At 43.8% G+C, this 13,220-nt stretch overlaps 1 long non-coding RNA gene across 1 annotated transcript; it reads right to left on the reverse strand.

Moving 5' to 3' along the window:
• Positions 1-484: 484 nt before the first annotated feature.
• Positions 485-8,432, reverse strand: LOC135293766 (uncharacterized). Its single transcript, XR_010355864.1, has 4 exons — positions 6,946-8,432; positions 5,519-5,620; positions 5,127-5,322; positions 485-767 (listed from the first exon to the last, which is right to left on the reverse strand). It is a non-coding gene; the product is annotated as an uncharacterized LOC135293766 (long non-coding RNA).
• Between the last annotated feature and the right edge of the window lie 4,788 nt (positions 8,433-13,220).

The raw sequence follows: 13,220 nt of genomic DNA on the forward strand, positions 1-13,220 counted from the left end.
GGAGAATGCTGCACTGGTCTGAAGAGACAATCCCACATTTCTCAATGACCCAGGGGCAAAACTGCTTCTTAGTTGGAAAGAAAAGAGCCTTTATGGGCACTTTGAAGTGTTTTCCTCTATCTCCTACACAAAGAGAGAGCCCTGCAAGTCCATGTCAAGCCCACCAAGCATGTGCCAAGCCCTGCAAGCCCCTGCTCCTGCCTCTGCCCCTGGATTGCAAACTCAGTGGACTGTGGGCATGGGCAGCAGGGACGTGGGTTTGCCTCTGCAGAACTCTTCTCCTGCTTCCAGGAATTTGCTTTCCTGGGGCATCTGCCTGTTCTACCTTCACCAAGTAGAGAGCTTGGTCTCCACATATTTAGACAGGGAACACAGACTCAGAATCTCTTAAAGCTTTCCCAAAGGTTGGAAGTTGAAACAGGTAATAAGCCTCAATTATGTACACAACATATATACAAAATCAAATCAGTGGTGATTGGTGAGTAAATGCTGTTAAATTGAGTATGTTTGTCCCAAAAGCTGGTGTTTTCTGCAGCTGTTAGGCTTGAAACATGACTTACCTCAGGGTTGCCCAGGTGGGAGGTCAGCTAGATGAGCACTCTGGGTCTTTCCAGCCTCAGATTCTGTGGCTCTGTGGAAATTATGTGTCAGAGGGTTTTTCTCATCATAGCCAGACTGAGAGCTTGAAATCCACATGGTTACTGACAACTCCCAACTGTCAGTAAAGCTGTTTTGTAGAAAGTGTTACATGACTGATGTCTCTACAACTGCACTTTTCCAAACAGATGGGGGAAAAAAAAGGCACCGGTCTCAAATCAAATTAGTCTTGATGGATTACGCAAAAAAAACTTAACACATGCTCCACATTTTGAGAAACTTCTAAATATAACATCTCCATTGAAAACACAGTACATGGCAGTGCTAAAAATACATAAATACAAATCTATAAAACTATTTTCACACTGCAGAATGAGGACCACTACAAGGGGCTAGAAAAATAACATTTTCTTGATGCAGGAGCCCCATGTCAGGGTTGCCACACCTTGTTTAACCTCACAGATAAGCTCATTTTTGAAAGCTTACAGTTTGACTTCTCAAGGTTTGTCTCTATGGGACATAGGGCAAAGATGAAAATGTTCCCATTGTAACTGATGTTGTAATTGCATTCAGAAATAATAAATCCGTGACATTATGGAAAAAAATTAAAATAACCCACAAGAGAAAATGTGGTATTTAAATTCTGTTGCAGCTGGAAACATACTGTAATAAAGAATTAACAGGTGAGTCTTGGTCAACATCCTGGGTATTTTCATTATAATTAGACTGGGTATGATTTTTTTTTCCCAAAGTAGTTATACTGGTAATATATTTACTGTACATGCAATTTTATTCACATAAAGGTATGATGCATCACCATTTCAGGAAAGAGATACAGCAATATAAGAATAACACACTAGTAGAGCTGTGTACCTCCAAGTAATTGTACTGGTTTAAATGGAGACATGCATTTGAGGGAACATGCTGTCTACATTCAAATAGGTTCTTGGAAAGTTAGCGTTTGCAATTACTTTTAGACATTCATAAAAAAGCAGTCTCAAAGACAGGAATAGCAGAATAAAAAATGGAGAATCTATACTTGCACAAAAAAAAAAGTCAGGGATTTCTTCTGAAGAATTTCAAATTGCACTGGTAAAACAGACCCTGAAATGTATAGCAAAAAGGGCCTATATAACAGAGGAATTATTTTCCCAGGAAAATTACATTTGGATTAATTTATAGCCATTTTGGTACTCCAAGTGATAAAAAGTAAATCACATCTCTAGGTTCTTTACTCCATGTAGAACCTGCTTTGAAGGAATGAACAATGAAAGCTTCCTAATTACTATTTTGAAAGCAATTTTTAAAATAAGAAAAAGAGTCTCCCATGTAATTATCAAAAATAATTCATACAGTTTCAGGAACAACAGCAAGAAAATTTGACTGTAGTCTCCTATCTGGTACAGGGCCAGGGAGCTGTCTTTGGTAAGACTGTGGCAGCCAGAAGAGGCATAAAAGCCATTGCAGCAGTAGAAGTTAAGAAAGCTAGCACAAGGGACAATTTTGTTCCTCTTGTCAGTGAACACATGCCAGGCCATTTTACTTGGCTTGGTAAAGACCAGTGCAGCTCTGTGAGAGTGGCAGAAGAACGTTCATTTTTCCACTGAGAACACCCAGAGTTACCACTGCATGGAAAGGCACCTGCAGTTCCTGCAATAACAGAATCGTTACCGGGGGCACTGAAATAATATCTGGTGCCTAAATAATAACCAGTGCCTAACTAGTGCTTTTTTTTTGTCTTCAGTACGTTTTACAAACATTCATTTGATTCAGCAGTGGCTCATGGCAGCTCGCAGCAGCAGCCAGATGGGCTCACTGCCCCAGCAGGCACCTACAGGGCTTTGCAGGGACGTTTGTACGGTGGGAGGTGCTGCCTGGAGAGGACCTTGCTCAGGCATGTGCTGAGTCAATGTGTTTCTCTGGCAGCCTGTACTGGCAGAACAATTATAGTGGCCAAAGAGTTATTTATAACTGTCCTCCCGCAGCAGGATTCCTGAGGGAGGATGTTGGTATGAGCACTGCTATTCCGTGTACACACACAGCTACCCGCACCACAGCCGTGTGTGGAACCATTCAGTGCATGCAGAACACTCCTCTGACATAAGTCCTGGGGTTTATTTTCCAAGGAGGTCACTCATACAGGGGGAAGAAAAAATGCAGCTCCAACCACAGTCAGTCCACACCTCATGCAAAAGCCTGGAGGCCTCCCCACAAATTGCCACAACTTCTCCATGAACTCATCAGGACTGACAGCATGGTTAAGCCTCTGACCATACAAACAAACCCTAATGCTAATGTGGCTTCACTCACTTTGGCTTGCTTTAAACTCACCTCCTCTCAGAAAACAGCCACCATGGAGCTTCTGAAGCCCATGTGGGAATGGGGAGAAGGAAACTTATTTTGAAAAACTCTGGGCTCAAACTTGTCACCCTGCAGGAAAGCCACCCCCACCGGATGCAGTCAAGCCTTGCTCCCTGCTGGCTGCAGCCCCTCTGCTTGCTCATGTGGAACACTTACAAAATCAGACCAGTGCTTAACCAGTTTAACTAGTAATCTACCACAGGTGAAGATTTACTTCCACAGTATTCTTACTTTCTTGTACTCTAGAATATGGATGAACCAGGCAGAAAAATGAAAGGATCTGAAACTGCTATGGCAAATGCTCAATCTGCAAAACATGGTGGCATGTATGGGGCACCCACACCAGCATGCCTTCGTTAATGTCCAGGCTGGGAGCAGGTTGGCAGGAACAGAAATAGTCCTTAGGCCCTCCAGAATGTGTGCTGTGAGTTTCTCTTCTTTGTTTTGCAGTTTCCAATGTGAGCCTGCCTGTCTGCTGTGAGAACGCTCTGCAGCAGAGGAGACACTGCTTCTTGCACTGAGGTTTTGCACATTTTCTTTTCCTAGCATTTCCCTGTGCAGGGGGAAAATGTGCATTTTGCTCTTTGTGCACAGAAGATGTAAAGAAACTAGGAAAACCTGATAGGGTTTTTTACTAATTCTCTCAACAAGCCAAAAAATGGTAAAGAAAGACCAAAAGCAAAATCTCTGTGAGAGAGAAAACAAAGCCTGTCTCTCTTCCGTTTGAATCTCAGGGTCCTGCCAGGCAGGCATGATGCTTCACACATTTAAAGATGCAAAGCACATAATAGGAGCTATATCATAGGGGAAATAAATATGTCTGCATGCATTTCAAAAAAGCTAGGCCAAGCACAAGCCTTTCTCCACCGTTTTCCTTCAATACACAGATCTGTTTTTTTGTGAACTACCACAATGGTAGAAAGAGGAGCTGCAAAAGGGAGACAGGTGACTGATTCAAAAATTGGGATTCAAAACCTCTTGCACGCAGGCTAGAGATGTAATCTTCTGTATTGATGGCACTGAATTAAGAAGGTTTCATTCATGGTGATTCTCTATTTATTTCAGCTACACGAACACTGGTTTGCTTTGTGGGTTCAGAGAAGCAAGCAAGACTTCATAACTCCTCTGTGTCAGAGTTTGATGGCTGGTTTTCATTCCAGACAACATAAGGGATGTACTGCAGCTACCAAGGTGCCAGTGTCAAAGAACCAGCAGAGATGCTGCCCTTCAAAATCATCTTTATTCTAAGATTCATAAACTTTATTATATTTTCTTTTTTAAATAAGGAAAAAAGAGGGGGGGAAATCCCTATCCTTAGTGGCACTAAAATTAGCAATGCCTAGAATAGACACCAAAATTGTCTTCTTCCCCATTAATTTTGCTCAAATGTGAATGACGCTGCATCAAGCACAGAAAAGGAGCATATTAGTCTCATTCCACTGGAAAAACAAGCTGAAATGTCAGGTTTCCACCCTGCATTTGACAATAGACTGCGTGCTCAGTGTCTTGCATCCATTGTAGCAGCTCACTGAAGATATGCTCTGCCCCTGCCAGCAGTAGTTGCCCTTTGGACTGAACCACTTCAGCCAACCGGGGCTTTTACCAGTCACCCTTTCAGGTGTGGCCTGGCCTGTCAGATGGTTGGTATTTCAAAAATAGTTAATACTTTTTTTAACAACAGAATTCTACACCTGACTGATCTTTTTTTATTATTTTATTATCCTGCAATTTTCCATCATGCACTCTTCCCACAAAGATTTTTGGCTACCGTAACAGGTGAAAGGTCACACCTGGACATCGTCCATCACCCTGGCATTTTCTCTGCACTGGGATTGCATGGGTGGCTGTTTGTTTTGCAGGCTGTGGTGAGCAGGTAGGAACAACTCCAGTGAGAAGGGCTGTACACTGTCAGTGCAAGTCCCCAGATGACTTCCATCATAATTTTAGGGCTCTGCATGTCATGAAATGCCCTGACATTAAGTTTCAGTCTGTTCCAAATTATACCAAATGCACATAAATCTCATTGAAATGGTCCTCCTCAGACACAGGCTGTGCCAAGCTCAGGATGAGGAGAACTACATAACTAGGAAGGATTGTTATATCCTAGTTATCATTTGGGGGAAAAAATGAAAAAACATACTTAGAGTATCTTTCTTCACCTCACTTACCAAAAACCAAGACTGGAAAGTATCAGTGATCATACACATCTTCTCTGAAAACTCTGGAGAGGAACTGGCTTCTAGAAATACTTTCCTTTAAGCTGCAGCCTTGTGAAACCTGCTTTTCTTCAAAATCTTGCAGCAGTAGCTGAACTCTCAAGCTGTGCTGTTGGCTGCCTGGGTTTAGACACACTGCTGCTGCAGGCTAGAAAATAAACGTGGGGTCAGTACCCGAGGGATGTGCGTGTAAGAGGAGAGGAAGGAACCTGTATCGATGAGAAGTGACCCGCTTAAAGAGCCCCAGTCACTCCTGTTTCTCTTCTCCCACCTTGCCCCCTCCTCAAGCAGCGTGGGATGCCACACCGTGCAGAAAAATCAGTGAAGGAGGAAGAGTAACAAACCTCCAGGCACGGGAAAGTAGTCAGCATTTCCAGAAACAGGAAAGGCTTAGAGCAGCAGTGGACACAGAGAAGATGTTACCAGCTTGATGGAGGGAAGAAGCACTGTAAGAAAACAAGAAAGGAAAGTGGACAAATCAGCTGAATAAATTTTCTGTTGAAAACAGCTGGATGAGCATCTCTGGAGACTAAGAAAAACCAGAAACAGAATGGAGAGATCATCATCATCTGTCCATGTTTATAATGATGACAGATATGACAACCCATCCAATGCAAGCATTCCCATCCTGCTGTGGCACTTTCTCTTTCCAGAAAAAAACTCCTTGGCAGTCACATCAAGGACAACAAAAAATTTTACTTTTGCCTTTTGTGGTTTTACTTACTCTTTGCTATTTCTTTTATTGCTTTTGTATTTTCATTTCTTCCTGTTTTGGTGATAGTCAGGAAAGAGCATTACCTGCAAAAATGCATTGCTACCTTACAGTCTCTTTTACAAGCTGGATGCTCTCAGAGGCTCCATAGGAGCATTTGTCCCTCAATGGGTGTCATATAGGACACCTGCTTTAATACTCGAGTATTAAAAACTTTTTACTGTGGTGTTTCTCTAGCCCAAAGGGTTTGTATTTAGCTATGTTATTCAGTTTTGTGCTCATGCCTTCTGTTAAATCCTGATCTAGATGATTCGAGAGTATAGTCCCTCCCCCCTTCCCTCCAATACACTGACAATACAGACATTTCCACCACACTGTAGGGAATATCCCACTAAGTACCAATTATATATCAATAGCAGATAGGAGATCCATGACAGAAGTTGTGTTCCACCTAATCTCTACACATCTCTGTATTTCACTGACCATTGTGTGAGGAGCCAGGTAAAATGTTTTGTCCCTCTGGAGGGAAGAGGGGGAGAAATAATTGGCACCTGAGTACTCCCTCCAGAAGTGCAGCAAATGTGTTTTGAAGTTAAAATAAATTAGTTACTGACAGTTCTCTGGATGGTGGTTTCCACTCCTGAGTAGAACCCCTCTTTGTCCCTGAGTGCCACTCATCCACACCCCTCAGTCTGTCTGCAGGGGATGGGGAGGGCAGCCCAGGCTGGCAGTGGGCTGGCAACCTGCCATTGCAACTCATAGCCAATAAATGGACTCAGAAGGGGCCCTGGGAACTGCACACCAGGAAGTTTGCCATCCATCCTTACTAATGGCAGTAGAGTCTGAAAAAATAAAGCCACTGTAGACAAGGATAAACATGGTCTCTTGGGAACAAGGCAGTGTGGCTTCTGCAGAGAGAAACCCTGACTCACCAACCCACCCTCAGAGTGCACCAGAAAAGACAGGGAGTGCCTGCAGCAGACACAGAACTGTCCAATTCTGAAAAAACTTTTTATTAGGTTCTACAACAAAGTAATCATATCAGAGAAACTAACTCACCACATGATGAGAAGACTCTTTACAGATAGAAAATTTGAGGCAGGATTTGAAGCAAAAGATGAGGCTCAATTGCCACTTTTCAGGGTGGGAAACAGGCATCAACAAGATCTCCACATTGTGGGATTGATGGTGGGACTGGTTTTACTCAACATTTTCAGTGAGTACCTGAACAGGCAATGTACAGTGAAGTCCTTAGGTTCGTGTGCCACACAGTTCTTTCAGGCAAGTAACTCCAGAAAGACTTTTTACATTTGGGTGAGCTGGCAGAGGCTCGATAAGCAGAAGGCCTAGGCAGTGATGAGTCTCTAACATCCCAGCCCAGGCACTGGGGGTGCTGGGGCAGTGCAGAGAGGATGGGCTCACCTGCTCTCTGCAGGCAGCACTGCCAGACTCAGGGCTGGATGGACCACTGATCTATGCAGCAGTTGATGTCTTACCTTCTTAAATGTGCTTCTGCACACCATTCCTAGACACTTCCCAGTTTCAGTGCACACTGTGATGGAGCAAATTCCCAGCCTGGCACTAAGGCTGAGATGTAAAGCCCATGCAGCCCAATTGCTGCAGTCTCCAAAGCCAGTCCTGCCTATTCCATCCATGTTTTCCTGCAGCTGCCCAGCTGGCAGGCTGACCTGCCAGGCACACTAAATATAAACCCTTCAAGGACCACAGAGCAGTTAGAGAAGGAAACAGATCGTGCAGCTGTGCTTTGCACACGTGCATTCTCTCACTTCCTCCTTCCCCATTATCAGGCCTTGCAGAGTAAAGGTCTGCTGCTCAAAACCGACAAACATTGACTGGAGATCCCAGCTTTCACCTGCTCACCGTTCCCGGGATTTCCCGGGGCTTTGGTGAGCACACTTTTAGTGCCCAGGATGGCATTAAAACCCCGTTTTCCCCTCAGCCTGCGGTGCAGGAGTGCGGGCCGGGCCGGGCGGGCGGTGCTGTCCGTGGGCAGAGGCCGCCGGGCCGGGCCTGCTGCTGCGGGGCAGCCCGGCCAGCTCCACAGCCGCACCCGGCAGCCACGTTCAGTTCCAAAGCCCGCTCTGCCTTGTGCCCCGCCGGTGATGTCTGAGCCCCTCAGCAGGTGCCCGGTGTCCGGAGCAGCCCTGAGGGAAGGAGCCGAGCGGCTCCGGCTGCGCGGAGCGCGGGCTGGCAAAGCGGCACCGGGAAGGGAGATGCGTGTGCCGGGCCGCCCTCCGCGCTGGGCGCCTCCTGCACGGACAGCTGAGGGGTGAATTCTCCGTCTCTCCCAGCTCCTCCCTCTTCCCCGGTTGTTTGGGCTGTACTCTGAAGCTCTCCCTGCATTGCGTCCCCTTTTCCAATGCCCGGTTCCATGATCTCGGGGATTCCTGAGCTGAGTTTACCGAGGGAGAACTGATGAGCCCAGCCCAGAGAGATTTCTGCTACCACTTAGAGGAGCTGCATCCCAGCTCCCCTCCCCCAGCCCCTTCAACACCACCCACACAGCAATCCATCAGCATCACCCTTGGAGCATCTGGGGGCAACATGTAATTAGGAATGATGCTGTCTGCCATTTATAGACACATACTGCAAGGAAAGGCTGGTGAAAGTAATACCCACCGACAGGCATACCTTAGAGCGTGCACCGAACGTTAATGGGGAAAAGTAACGGGAAGGTGGAGGGAAGATACAGAGAGGAGAGAGAAGGATGAAAGCAGCAGCGTACTACCCACAGCTTCAAACCAAAGCAATCATTAAAATATCCTCTCCGTGTGATCGTGACATAGTTGTCTGATAAAAGTTTATTTGAAGAAATAAATCAATTCTGTAAAATAGGAACATCCTCACTTGCTGGGGAAGTAGAGCTGCATTTGCCCTGTGATCCCTTTACTCAGATACAATCCAGCAGAAACTGTGCAGGCACCCACACACTGCATTGCCTATGCACAGGACATCATGGGGCCCATGGTGTTTTTCTCTCTAAGTCTTTTACTGCAAGAGATTTATTTGAGATTTACCTGACAGTTGATGCTGAGCATCTCATCTCAGGCATGCTTGCCCCTCAGTTTGGGATTGTTTCTTTTCAATTATTTCCTATCTTAATTTTTTTTAAAAGTATTTAAAAACTTGGTTGTGCTTGTCACGACACTGTAAGTATTTAATATGCAGGCTGTGTGTTGGTTCTGGAGCATACATCAGCCTATTGTCACAGCAAAAACAGCTGTTTGTGAGATGCTGTAACAATTCTGCCAACACTCAGTAACTAACTTTGGATAAAGCAAAGTCAAACAAAAGAAGTGTGAACTATGACAAGCAATGTGTGGAGTGGTAATTCAGAAGGGTTGAAGGAGATGTGAAAAGTAATTAGCCAAATAAACAAAAAACAGGGGACAAATTATTTAGTGCATCATGACTTGGAATCAAGGAACAGAGGGAGTACATGAGGACTGGGAAAATACTGGAGGGAGCTAAAGTTGAGATTCCTGCATTTGTCCCACAGAAGAAAAAAATCATGTAAGAGATATGTGCATCACTGAATTTCAGTTAAAGAAATGAAAGAGGAAAAAAAAAAAGAAAGAGAAGAGGTGAAGGAAATCTAGATGATAGTGACTGAACCACTATTTCGCTCAGTAGGAGAAAGGGAAGGAAGCAAACGGACCAGCTGCCCACTCAGGGCACAGCAGCACAGCAACAGATGACAGCAAAGACCTGAGTTCTGTACTTTTGGGGCTGTGGCAAATGCTCTTCTAATGGAGAGGTTTTCAACTGCAGTATGAAGCCAGATCAGTTCCCTCCATGGCTTTGTTCTGTGCTTGGTTTGCTCATCTGCAGCTGTAGAACTGGTGGCAGTTAAACAGGATGGAATTTATATCAGGCTTAGAAATTGTACTTGCTGCCTACGGTTCCCCTGCAGAACAGCTTCAGATTACACCACAGTTGTGTGAAGTTGCAGAGTTTTGTCATCCAACCATCCCACCAGTCCAGAGCACATCATGGGAGCTGCACCACTGTCATCTGACTGCCATATGCCCCACCCGGAACCTTCCCTCGGTGCACAGTCACCCTCAGATCAACAAAAGCTTTTGCCTGGCTGAGGGTTTTCAGGACCAGCTCCCCAGACAAGTAGGATGGTCTGTCTGCACCATTAGCTAACTAACAATCATCTTTTATCTATTCTTCATGTGTTTATCACCACAGGATTCCAACACCACTAGCACCACGTTTCATTCATCTGCTACAGACTGGAATGAACATTCAGCTGAAGTTTTATTAACTTACTTGTGGATTTTCGTGTCTTACCTTTTAGTTTTGTGGATTTTTGCAGTTCCTTCAATAGCTATTGCTTAAGGGTTTTCACACTATGATCCTGACAGGTGACTTAATTCTGTATAAAATATGTCTAACTCTGTACATTTGGACTGCTCACATTGAGGGGAAGGATGAGGTATATTCTTCTTTCAAGATTCAAATAATATTCATTGAGATTACAGAAAATTACTTGTGGCCTTGGAGAAGAAGAAAAAAAATCCAGATTTTAGATTGCTTTTATAGTTCTGTGTGCTTCCTTTAGGTGTGCAGTGATGTAGCTCTGTCTATTTTCACACAGAAGGAATCCAGCTGAGAGCATGTTTTATTATAGCTCCAGATGATGTTCAAGGGGATGAAAAACTCATTTTTCTCAGGTGGTCAGAGAACAATTCCCAGTAAACTGACATTCTTTCCTCTCTAATCTGAATTCTGCAGAGGAATCCAAGTTAGTTGTTTATAAGCCATTTGAAAGATGTTTCAAAAAAAAAGAAAAAAGGATGGTCCTGGACTTTTTTGCATTTTCAATTACTTTTCAATCTCTTAAGAACAGTCATTTAGGTCAGAGTAGTTAAACTGCTATAAAACAGCTGCTAAAGCAGTCTTCTATTGTAAATTAAACGGCAATTTTACCAAACATTCGCATTGCACGACTACATTAGAATAAACACAAATCTGGATTTTAAAAAACACTTAGGAGGGGGAGGGCTAGGCCTAAAGTAGTGATTCATGACCTTGTGATGATTTGAGTCCATGGCAAAAAATTTAACAGATTTTATTACTAGTAGGTCATGTCTGATATTTAAAAAAATACAAAAATTAAGGGGAGGTGGTCTAAACTGGAGCTCCACACTTCAGAGGGAAAGCCAAGTTTCTGCTCTTGCTGTCGGTCACAGTGATACATCACAGGCACAGCTACAGCTTTTGAAATGGCAGCTTCTTAAAACATTGTCATCCATCCAGTTAATTTTCTTCAGTTTAGCCAATGGAATTATCACAGGAAAATGAGTTATGGTCAGCTACACATTGATGGCACTGATGAACGGTACCAGCACGTAGCACTCATGGCAGTTTTCAACTTCAAAGCATTTTGATCACCCCTGGGATATTCTAAGGTGGAAGTCCTCACTGTGCCAGAGCCAGCTTGGCAAGGTCGGTGCCCTGATGCCAAGTGGGCATGGGATGGAGGCAGGGAGAGGAATCTGCAATCTCTCAATCCTGTAGGCATGTGCTCGGGGTGTGGTACCTCTGTCCAAGGCAGGGGGGGGTCTTGACCCATGCAATTAAGGACAGAGCAATTTCAGTTCCACCCACTAGCTGTGACTGCATACAAGCAGCACCAGCACAAGGGCAACCCTCCTTGAACCTTCTTCAGCCTCCCACTGCCAAATTCCCCTGTCTCTTGTGTGCTCCCAGACCCTGCAGCTGGGATAGGATTTGCTCTGGAGTGACTGAAAGCAAGAAAGTTTCATATTGTTAAACTTCTTATAAATTGCTTAAATTATCCCCCTTTCCATTTCCATGATATAAAAATGTCTGTCTGAATCACGATCCAATGCTTGGCTGGCATGAGCAGCACTGCCATGGTGTCACTGGAGCAATCACCTGTCCTCAGAGCAGGAGGCAGAGCCCCATGACCAAACTCAGGGACAGCTACAGCAAGGAGGTGTTACCCATGAAAGGAGAAGGGGAACTTGAAGCTTTCTGAACATCCATTTCCCAAAGCAGATAAGAGCTGTGACACCTGCATGTTACTGATTCTTCAAACCTCCCCTGCCATCTCATGCTCTGCATGGCTGCAGGTTATGTTTCCAACACAGAGCATGAGCCATTCCACAATTCTAGAAAGATTTTCAGGGGATGAAGATCTAGATCCTGATCTCACTGCAATGGAAATCAGATGTGTGCTGCTGGCCTGGATGGAAATTAGTTCCATAAAGCTGGCATTAGTGAGCACAGGAGCTGCCCACCAGCCACTAAAGATGCTTTACAGAGGCAAGTCTTGTGAAAGCATGCAGATGTAATTTTGATTACATTTTGGTTGACTATGCTTGCAAGTGTGTACATATGTCTGTACAGGGAGGAGTTACATAAAGACCAGGGCAGACTACCAATGGGAGCTGTTATTTCCAAATTTTACACATTACTTGAGTCACAAAATATAACTGCACCCAACCCAGGGAACTCCCTTCCCTCTTTGTTCATATTCACTCTAGTATATCCATAATTTTTTATTCTCTGCTGATTTCCATTGTTGGGGCTTATTTTCTCTGACTTGAGAACCTGAAATTACACTATATATCTTTGTAGTTCATTGAACTAACCAGCATTTATTTTAATTTAGTAAGGAAACATTTGGCTGGGTGTGACCAAATAAATACTGTGTCTAAACCAACACAAATACAGTTTGCACAAGGCTATAAACCTGTCTCAGAGCTCTAATGATATTGCAAGTCAATGAAGCTTCAGTGTTCTCATTAACATGATTCCATCAGACCTCTATGTTGCATATTATTAATTTTAACAATAGATTGTAATATAATTTATAGCACTGTGGGGCAACAAAGGCTGGATTCTGATAGCAATCCAACCTTTTAGGTTGATAATGGCTTTAACACTGACCTAATATTGAAAGGTGAACGTGTTCAGAGGGCATCAGACCAAATTATAAATAGGACAACAGGGATAAAACACATCACTAGTTTGCATCAGTGAAGACAGAACTTTCCTTGAGAGCAAAGGGCACAGATCTCATCATAAGATTATGAAGAGTTCTGCTGCTAAATTTGACACAAAAAAGTAATCAAAAGCTTTGTTTTAAAGAAATACACTAAAACACACTTCTCTCTTGAAGTCTAGTTTTTGTTACAAAAGGAATAAAATATAGAACAGTAATGTTAATCTGGATACCTATAATTTAACTCAATTTGGAAGTCAGAACAAGCATGTATTTATGAAGAAAAAGCAAGCCTTCAAAATCTCTGGAAATATGCTAAATGGATGCTATT

Source organism: Passer domesticus, chromosome 1 (assembly GCF_036417665.1).
Source record: "Passer domesticus isolate bPasDom1 chromosome 1, bPasDom1.hap1, whole genome shotgun sequence".
Taxonomy (NCBI): domain Eukaryota; kingdom Metazoa; phylum Chordata; class Aves; order Passeriformes; family Passeridae; genus Passer; species Passer domesticus.